Source organism: Carya illinoinensis, chromosome 16 (assembly GCF_018687715.1).
Source record: "Carya illinoinensis cultivar Pawnee chromosome 16, C.illinoinensisPawnee_v1, whole genome shotgun sequence".
In the NCBI taxonomy this organism is placed as follows: Eukaryota; Viridiplantae; Streptophyta; class Magnoliopsida; order Fagales; family Juglandaceae; genus Carya; species Carya illinoinensis.
Genome location: NC_056767.1, coordinates 21354706 through 21365808, shown reverse-complemented (window position 1 = coordinate 21365808; position 11103 = coordinate 21354706). Strand labels below are relative to the sequence as shown.

General features: G+C 36.4%; 1 non-coding gene across 1 annotated transcript; it reads left to right on the top strand.

Moving 5' to 3' along the window:
* Window positions 1–4115: 4115 nt before the first annotated feature.
* LOC122299962 lies at window positions 4116–4223 on the top strand. The gene has a single exon (XR_006239814.1). It is a non-coding gene; the product is annotated as a small nucleolar RNA R71 (small nucleolar RNA).
* The last annotated feature ends 6880 nt before the right edge of the window (window positions 4224–11103 follow it).

Below are 11103 nucleotides of genomic sequence, written 5' to 3'. Positions count from 1 at the left end.
GCCAAAGTTTGTTTTGGACTTAAACTAGAGGCTCTCAGTTTGGTTTTGTTTTTTTAATAAAACTTTTGCGTATCCCGATCACTAATGATAGCACGTGGTGTACCAAATCGAGATAACATATTCTCTTTGAGAAATTTAATTACCGTCCTATTATCATTGCCCCTGCAAGCTGCTGCCTCTATCCATTTTGACACATAATCTACTGCCACAATAATATATTGATATCCAAAAGAAGGAGGAAATGGTCCCATAAAATCAATACCCCAACAATAAAAAATTTCAATCACTAAAATTGGGTTTAAGGGCATCATATTACGACGGGATATAACTCCTAACTTTTGACACTTTTCACATGAGTGACAATAGATGTTTGCATCTTTAAATATGGTGGGCCAATAAAATCCACACTGCAGAATTTTTGCAGCTGTTTTCTTCATTGAAAAGTGGCCCCCACAAGCTTGAGAGTGACAAAATTCCAAGACGCTAGCAATCTCTTCATCAGGGATGCAACGCCTTAAAATTTGGTCAGGGCAGTATTTGAAAAGAAAAGGATCATCCCATCTTCCTCTTGTCCTGAGCGCTCCAATCCACCGGTATCTCACCTGCAGCCAAATAATTCACAATATGAGCAAACCATGGTAGAGAAGTAATAGATAGTAAATGCTCATTGGAAAAATCATCCCTAATTGGCAGGTGGTTAGAGGTGTCCTCAAATGTGAGCCTCGAGAGATGGTCAGCCACTACGTTCTCCACTTCTTTCTTGTCTTTGATGGTGATGTCAAATTCCTGCAAAAGTAAAATCCATCGTATTAATTGTGCCTTAGCATCCTTCTTTGTAAGAAGGTACTTAAGGGCTGCATGATCTGTAAAAATAATAATAGGAGAATCAATCACGTAAGCACGAAACTTATCCAAAGCAAACACTACAGCTAGCAACTCTTTTTCAGTGGTGGAGTAATTCATTTGAGCACTATTTAGAGTTTTACTAGCATAGTAAATGACAAAAGGCTTTCCCTCCCTTCGTTGTCCAATACAGCACCTACAGCAAAATCACTTGCGTCACACATAATTTCAAAAGGTAAAGTCCAATCAGGTGGCTGCATTATGGGTGCTGAGGTAAGCTTGCCAATTAGCGTTTTAAAGGCCTCTTGACAATCTTGTGTCCACTCAAATGGGGCATCTTTAGCTAGGTGGTCACATAGTGGTCTAGATATGGTGGAAAAATTCTGTATGAACCTGCTATAAAAGCCCGCATGACCAAGAAAAGATCTCACGTCCTTTAATGTCCTAGGTGTAGGCAACTTAGAGATTAATTCAATCTTTGATTGATCTACCTCTATCCCCCTAGAAGAAATAATATGCCCTAACACAATACCTGAAGGTATCATAAAGTGACATTTTTCTCAATTCAAACCAATTCCTTCTCCTCACAACGAGTCAACACCCTCTCTAAATTCAATAAGCATGCATCAAAAGTAGATCCAAAAACAGTCAAGTCATCCATAAATACTTCCATGCAGTTTTCAACCATGTCACTAAAAATGCTCATCATGCAACGTTGAAAAGTAGCATGTGCATTACACAATCCAAATGGCATTCTACGAAAAGCATAAGTACCGAAAAGACAAGTGAAAGTGGTTTTATCCTGGTCTTCTAATGCAATTTCAATTTGATAATAACCAGAATAACCATCCAAGAAACAATAGAAATGATGACCAGCCACACGCTCAAGAATTTGATCAATAAAAGGGAGAGGAAAATGGTCTTTCCAGGTAGCAGCATTCAATTTTCTATAATCAATGCACATCCGCCACCTAGTCACAAGTTTTGTAGGGACTAGCTCTTCCAGGTCATTCTTCACCACAGTAACACCTAACTTCTTAGGAACAACCTGTGTAGGACTTACCCATTTACTATCAGCAATAGGATATATGATTCCTGCATCTAATAGTTTCAACACTTCATTCTTCACCACTTCTTTCATAATAGGATTAAGCCTACGCTGGGGTCTATACGAGGGCTAGTTCCTTCCTCCAAATTAATTTTATGAGAACAAACCAGGGGACTAATGCCTTTTATATCAGCAATGCTCCAACCTAAGGCTGACTTATGCTCACTTAGGATCCGAATTAATTTCTCACCTTGAGACTCAGACAATTCAGATGAGATAATAACAGGAAAAGTATCACCTGGACCAAGGAAAGCATGCTTTAAACCCTTAGGCAAAGGTTTCAGTTCAACTTCGGGTGCTTCCACACTTGAAGGAATTTGCTTTTCCTCTTTCTTAGGCAACTCCTCAAACCTCGGTTGCTAGACCCAAGTGCCATAATCCTGAGTTCTATCAAAGATAGCACAAATATGAACTACATCAGATGGATTACAGATAGAATCAAACTCAGAATTAACAAAAAAATGCTCAAGGGGGTCAAAATCATGAGCTGTAGAAACTCTCCTTTCTATGAGTGAGTCAATCATGTATGTCTGGTGGCTCTCATCATCATCTTCTGCCTGTCTTGCAATATGGAAGATATTCACCTCAAGAGTCATGTTTTCAAAAGAAAGCTTCATGAGCCCATTCCTGCAATTAATAAGAGCATTAGCAGTGGCAAGGAAATGCCTACTTAAAATCACAGGAATTTTAAAAGTAGTATGAACAACAGAGCTAGTGTCAAGGATTAGGAAATCAACAGGATAATAAAATTTATCAACTTGAATTAGAACATCCTCTACCACACCCCAGGTTACTTTGACTGAACGGTCAGCCAATTGTAATACTATAGTGGTAGGTTTGATTTCTCCCAACCCGAACTGCAAATAAATAAAATATGGCATTAGATTCACGCTAGCTCCTAAATCTAGCAAAGCTTGCCCAAACTCATGATTTCCAATGCTGCTTGCAATGGTTGGGCAACCATGATCCTTGTACTTGGGAGGAATCCGCTGTTCAATTAGAGCACTAACTTGCTTTGTCAGAAATGCTGTCTTCTTAACATGGTGCTTCCTCTTGACTGTACACAAATCTTTAAAAACTTTTGTATAAATAGGAACTTGTTTAATAACATGCAAAAAAGGGAGGTTAATTTTTACTTGAGATTCTCCAAGATTTCATTGTTAGGATCCAAAGTTCGCTTATTCAGTTTTAAAACTTGAGGAAATGGTACCTTAACTGGGCTTTTATTACATCAGCTTCTTTGGGCAGCTCGGCACCACTATTGCTTTGATCCTTTTCCACATTCTCTAATTTGTTCGTTGTTGGGATGTGTAATGACTTACCACTTCGTGTCACAATGGCATTTGCATCCTTCAAATTCTCTTGTGCCATGTGTTGACCATGGGGTACGGATTGAGCTTGAGAAGGAAACTTATCTCGCTCATTCATACTTAAGGAGCTCATCAATTTGGACACTTGGCTCATTATCTCCTTATTTTCTTCAATAAACCGCGTAATTAAAGATTCAAACTTTTGGTTAGTCTTACCTTGTGCCTCAATAAAAGCATGTAAAGTATCTTCTAAGAGGCTCCTAGAAGATGAAGGTGCATGATATGGTGCAGGATATGATCTAGGGGGTTGTGCAGGTGACTGGTTTTCAGACTTCCAGCTAAAATTGGGGTGATTACACCACCCCGGATTATAGGTATCAGAGAAATGTGTAAAAGGCTTCTTGTACATACCTAAGGCATTACATTGTTCCTCATACATCCTTCTCATCTCAGCCAATGTGGGACACTATTGGGCAAGGTGATCTACCCCGCCACACACAAAACATGGTCCAAAAGACTCTGCATGATTAGCCATATGTGTTGGCTTTAAGTCTTTATTCTTCAACACTTCTAGCTCTTTAGTAAGCATCTCAACCTTAGCCTTTAGGTTATCTTCTTCCCTGAGATGGTAAACTCCACCACCATTTAGGTTTCCTGCAGGTAGTGACCTATTTGTGCTCTCAGTAGCACTAGGTCCAATCCAAGTGTGAGCTTTTTCAGCAAGCTCATTGAGGTATTCTATGGCCTCATCAGGATCTTTCTGTAAGAACTCACCATTACACATCATCTCCACAAATTGACGCTCTCTAGGTGTAAGTCCCTCATAAAAATAGCTCACTAAGCGTCGATTCTCATACCCATGGTGAGGGCACATACTCAGTAGTTCCTTAAATCTCTCCCAAGACTGATACAAAGTCTCACTGTCCTTTTGTACAAAGGTGGAGATTTGTCTTTTTAAAGCATTGGTCTTATGTTGGGGAAAGTATTTATTAAAGAAGACCTGAGTCATCTCATTCCATGACCCAATAGATCGTGGTCTCAATGAGTATAGCCAACTTTTAGCTCTATCCTTCAAAGAGAAAGGAAAGAACTTAAGTCTCACAATGTCATCAGTTGCATTTTGACTATGAAAAGTCACAACTATTTCCTCAAACTCCCTAATGTGCACATATGGATTTTCATTTTCCAAGCCATGAAAAGTAGGGAGTAACTGTATCATCCCTCTTTTACAATCCAATTGGCGAATATTAGCTAGAAACATTATGCATGATGGTGTGCCTGTGCGTGTAGGGTGAAGGTAATCCTGAAGGGTCCTAGTGGGTTGATCTTCATGTTCACTCATTTTCTTAGAATTAGAAGAATTATCAAACAAATGATCAGAAAAATTAAACTCAGACTCTAATACAGGTTTACAAGCAAAACGACCCAAGGCATCTCTATACCTGTGCATGCAAGGTAGAGAAAAACGCAACACTAAAAAAAACTACAAAAAGAAAAAGAAAAAAAAAAAGATGCAGCAAGCTAAAAGAGGGAACGAAGTTACCGCCTTTACAAACTGTTGAAAAGAAAAACTATCTCACAATTCTTCTGCCGTCTCCCCGGCAACGGCACCAAAATTTGATTACGCCCAAAGAATAATGCTGTAGTTGTAGCACAACTTTGGGGTGTCGATTCCACAGGGAGACAAATTAAAAGAAAAGCAAGAGAAACAAAGAAACTAAAGAAAAATATTAAATAAGTAATGGAGAACAAAGATTAATTTTAAATGTAAATTAAAGTAAAACAAAGTGATTAACGGAAAAGTACTCAAATTTGATGAACAGTAGAGCGTCGGGAATCCCTTGCACAAATCCGGTATTTTAATTATTTTTAATTCATTGGATAACTCAATTAGGAACTCAATTTACAAAATTCTCAATCGGAAGGTATAGATTTATAAACCAAAATTAAATCAAATTTAACCCTTTAGAAAAACATTCACCACTTTTAAGATACGTAAATTACTATTCCTATTGAGAAAATCCAATGTCGATAATATACTCAGGGAGCAATATTGTAGCAAAAAACTAAATCAATATAGATAAATAATTGATCCAAACATAATCAAAGAACTAATCCATTCAATAGAAAAAGCATGACTGAATCCATAAATAGAATAAATTCTATGATTATTCGGAGAAGAAAACATCAATGATGAATTAAGAATGATAAAATAAAAGAGTTTTAGCAATTGAAAATTAAATACATGAATTAAAAAGAAATTAGAAATACCATCTAATGTGCAAGTTCATCCCTAACCCTACTTGAGAATTTAGTTACCCATAAATATACTGGACAACAAAAATTTCCAGAGAAAACTGAAGCGAACGGTGGTCATGGAAGTGATTTTCTCCTCTCTTTAGATCTAACTCTTCTGCATCTTCCTCCCCTCAATTTCGTGCTAATGATATGCTTATATAGGGTAGGAAAGAAACCCTAATGTCCTCTTAATTTCCGCATAAAAAAATCGCATAAATTTTAGGACTTATCTTGGCAGCCACGTACGCCCTTCAGGAGTTCAAATTTTGAAATCCTTACTAGTGACAAAGTTATAGCCTTTTAAGAGAGCTTTCTAATGCATCAAGAATCGCATCAATCTGATATGTGAGTAAAAAGATATGGTCAAAAGACTAAAGTATATCCAGACTATCTCCTAACGAATTTCGAACTGAGACTTCTTGTGGTTTCACTTTGTAATTCTTTTTATTTTTCTCTTCTTCCAAATTGCTCTCAAACCCCATGAATGTCCTCCTTTGAATTTGACTGGGCTTGACTTGCTCTTTTATAAACTCTGAAATTAAACATAAAAAAAACTGCTTAGGAGTATCCCAACGTAAATAGAAATTCAATTTAAGAATACACATTAATTCCTATGATTTCTATTCACATTTTAGCATTTTAGTCCAATAATAGGGTATTTAGAGTGCACTTTCGCACACTCATCATAGAGCAATGCCCCCCTTCAACGACCTTCATTACTCACTACTAAACAGTTAGAGAAGCCCATGGTAAACATCAATCTATCCATTATGTTAACACTAGATCTTGTCTCTTGCATAAACAAGACATTGACATCTTCTTTTCGAATCATGTCTCAAAGCGCTCAAACTCCCCATGGGTTCCCAAGCTCACAGGAGTTCCAACTGGTGAAACTCCTGACTATCGGCAGGGCTAGCAACCACCTCCTGCCGAAAACAAACATTCAACATCCACCCTCTAGACCCTTCCATACTCATTCCAGTCAAGCTGTCCAGTTTTGACCTCTTACAAGAAGTTTGTGTTTTAGTCTTAGTATCATTCATATTAAGCACTTTTTCTTTGAGGATAGTTGATTAGATGTAGCAAGTTCAAACTCAAAGCCATCAACTCCTTCCTGTTCCTTGGTCCTTGTGAGAATAGTGTTTTTAACAGATAACTACTTGTGCTTCTTCTTACTTTGTAAACCTTTCTTCTAGGCCATAGGCCTATCATCCGCAAACCCACACACTTCTTGGCCCATCACCTTTCTCCTTTGCTCAACCAAAAGGTGACCCTTATCATGCAATAAAGAGTCCCTAGGATCAAGTCGATGAGTATGGAAAGATTGACTATTAAAATAATTTTTTATCATTATCACATTATGGCCCCCATCATCCGCTATTCCATTAAGAATATTAGAAGATACCTGTTTAACACCTGAAATCACTCCCTTCCCAATGTCAATTTCCAAACTTGAGGTCTTCACTTGTAACGGTTCAGATGATGCAACACCACCCTGCTCTGCCTCGTATGGCTTTTTTCCACCACTCATAGCCTAATCTAAATGAAGAGTATGATCTTGAGAGTGGTCCTAGACCCTACGTCCCAATTGTGCATCACGTAACCAGGAACCAAACTGCATGCTCTTCGGATCCTTTGAAACATCTACTAAACACTTTTGTGCTTCATGAACAATATGGCCACATGTAAAACAAAATAGAGGGAGCTTTTCATATTGAATTGGAATCTAGAACCATTTCCCTTCAATTGTTATTGTTTTGCCTCATGTAAGAGGTTTTTTCAAATTGAGGCGTAAAAACAAGCCCCATCCTTGATCATTTTCGTCAACCTCCATGTCCTCGACATCCCCTATTGAACTCCCAATTCTTACGCTACACTCCTTGTTCATGCTGGCCAGTGGAAGATTGTGCAATTGCAACCAAAATGAAGCATGATAAAAATTCATTTTATTGGGATGGACAAGCTCCTCAAACTTCTTAATGACAAAGATCGCATTATCAAAAAACCCATGGCTTTCCCTCCTTCACCCTCTGCTTATCTGCATGATTAGCAAATAAGTCCTTACCCCCATTAAAGACCGCCTATTTTCTCAGCCTCTAGACCTTTTCCATGGTAGATTGTATAACAAATTTTGGGATGATTTGATCAAGCCACACCTTACCAATCAAACATAGTTCCCTCTTACGTATACTATCCTTTGTTGCATTCCCCTCTAAAGCGATAACACCTTCCTCTTCTATCAAATGTAAGTGACTATAAAACTCTTCCAATGACTCCATACTACCCACTCAGATCAGAAAGAATAGAGAAAGACAAAGAAAATTAGTTGAAGTAAAACTTCAACAGATTAGAAATACCATCTCATTCTCTAAAAGAGAAAAAGAGAGGATACTTTTTCTCTGATTTTTAATTAATAGTACAAAACTGTTAATAGTTCCAATTTCTATAATTAAACTTATTTTGATTGTCTAAGCCACAGTTTGAAAGACTCTTATGAGAAATTTGAACGTTCGTATACTTTCCCTCCACGACGATTGTTACAATTATGTCAACACTCAAATGTGAATTACAATACTGTTCAAATAAGTATGGGTACATTTGAACCGTATAGCAACCATCTCCACCAGATTTAATTATAACTTCTTACAAAAACAATTAGTTTGAATGATTCAATATCACGTTCAAACGGGCTATACCTTTCCCTCGACACAATTTTCTATATTTCCCCCCACAACTATTATTCAAATAGTTATGTAAACAATCTAACGTGAATTGCAATATTGTTTGAACATGTTTGTGAACATTCAAAAGTTTTTTTAGACACTATTTTCTTCCCAGAAAGTCTAGTTTGAAAAGATATTTCATTCATCCTAGAAAATCTAGTTCCTAGAAAGTCTATTCGAACTCGTAAAAAACATCTTCCATGTTTTGAGGCGAAATTTAATTTTTGTCCCAAATAAGTACTTTTAGGGATGATATTTAATTCGTCTCTGAAAAATTTCATCTCTAAAGATCAAATTTCTTGTAGTGTGATCTCTCTCCAAACCTTTTCAGTCTTGGTCGTTTTAATTGGTTAATCTAAAGCAGAAGGCCATCCACAATATCATAAAGAAATTTATAGGATCTTAAGGTTATAGAAATGAGCTTCAAGACTTTCATGTATATACATAAGGTTAATAATAGATTAGTCTTAAATTGAGTCAAATAAGCAGCTTATAAGAACCAATTCAAAATGTTGGCTATTGAACAATTCTTTTTTTTTTTTTTTTTCATGATTTTGTTTTTCTTGAAATTAATATTGTTGTCATTTGATAGCACTTCATATTCCTTTACCACTTAACATAGAGTTGTAAAATGGCAAACACAAAAATATCACCTTAGTTGATATTAAATTATGTTTTTTAATTGTAGTAGTATTTATGAAAAAGATAATGAGATATAAAGTAAGTTTCATGGTTTTTAATATTTAATATTTGATTACTTCCTAAAAGAGTTATGCTGAAAATAATAAAAATTGTAGGGTAGGCCTTACATATCTATCTGAGATTATGAGGATTTTGCTTGAAAATGCAAATTTTCAATTATTGCATAAAAATAATATACGTAATAAAATAAGGATCTTGTGAAACATTTAGCCTAAGTAAAAACTAAAATCATCTTTAAAAGTTAAATCTAAGTATTCTAAAAAAATAAATTAATTGATGGTTACAAGGAGAAAAGGGCTAATTCCGGGGGGGTCGAAACATGAACTACTAGGCCTAGCGCACTAAAAAGAGATTTCTAAATTAGGGTCATATGCATGTCACAGATTGGAGTCATGATTGGGAAGGAATGGAGGACAATAGCACAAAGTATGGAGGGAAGATGACAGTTAATTCTGTTACTAGCAGCACGAAGAATGAGGGGAAGATGACAATTAAGTCTGTTACTTAGTGCAACACAGCTTTTTGAGTAAAGTGACGTCATTTGGATTAAGTAGAGCAATGTCATTTTTAATATTCTATGTTGTAACAGTTTAAGTAGTAAACTGATACGCAACATTTTGTGTTTCCCTTTCTAAAATTGTATAAAGTCGTTGATGAAGTAGTAGGGGACATCCCTAAATTTGTTTTAAAAGCTGTCCTATAAGCCCACAAAGCATCAAGAAGCTTAATTGACCAATCTTTCCTATTAGGATTGATAGTTTTCTCTAAAATGATTTTTATCTCTTTGTTTGCCAATTCTGCTTGCCCCTTTGTTTGAGGGTGATAAGGGGTAGAAACTCTGTGTGTAATACCATATTTTTTCATGAGTGTAGAAATGGTTTGTTGTAAAAATGAGAACTCACATCACTTATGATAACTTTGGACATGCCAAAACGAGTAAACAGAGATTGCAAAAATTTTAGGACAACACGATGGTCATTTGTTTTGCAAGCGACGGCCTCCACCCATTTTGAAACATAATCCACAACTAATAAAATATATGTGTTTCCAAAGGAAACTGGAAAAGATCCCATGAAATCTATTCCCAACAATCAAAAATTTCTAAGGTAAGAATAGGGGAGGCATCATGTCTCTTTTGCTAATGGATCCCAATTTTTGATAAGGCTCACAAGCCTTACAAAAATTATAAGTATCTTTAAACATGGAAGGTCAATAAAAACTGCTTTGCAAAATTTTAGCGACTGTTTTCTTTGCTGAAAAATGACCACCACATGCACCCATATGACAAAATCTCAACATTGAAGAAAACTCATCATCAGGAATGCATCTTCGAATCAATTGGTCTGAACAATATTTGAAAAGGTATGGATCATCAAAGTAAAAGTGTTGTACCTCAGTGAGAAATCGATGCTTATCTTGGGTGGACCATTCAGAAGGTATTCGCTCAGTCACCAGATAATTGACTATGTCAACATACCAGGGAGCTCTATTAATGACAAAAAGTTGCTCATCCAGGAAACTATCATCAAGAGGAAGGCTGACATTTGAAGAGGATGATGGCAATCTAGAGAAGTGGTCAGCTACCACGTTTTCAACTCCTTTCTTGTCCTTAATGTTGATGTTGAACTCTTAAAGTACGTAGTAGAATCCAACGAATCAAGCGTGGTTTTGCATCTTTCTTAGCCAACAAATACTTAAAAGCAGAGTGGTCAGTGAAAATAGTAACAGGAGAACCAAGAATATAAGTTCGAAATTTATCAAGGGCAAAAACCACTACAAGCAATTCTTTTTCAGTAGTGGTAAATTTTTCTGGGCATCATTCAAGGTTCTACTAGAATAATAAATCATAAAAGGTCTATTATCCACAAGCTGCTCTAAAACAGCTCCTAAGGCATAATTACTTGCATCTGTCATGATTTCAAAGGGAAGGTCCCACTACAGGGGTTGCATAATAGGGGCAGTGGCAAGCAATTTTTTAAAGGTATTAAAAGCTTTTGGCACTCATCAGTCCAAACAAATTCAATATTATTTTGTAAAAGAGTGCACAAAGGTTTTGCAATAGAACTGAACCCTTGAATAAACCGCCTATAAAAGCTATCATGACCAAGAAAAGAACGAA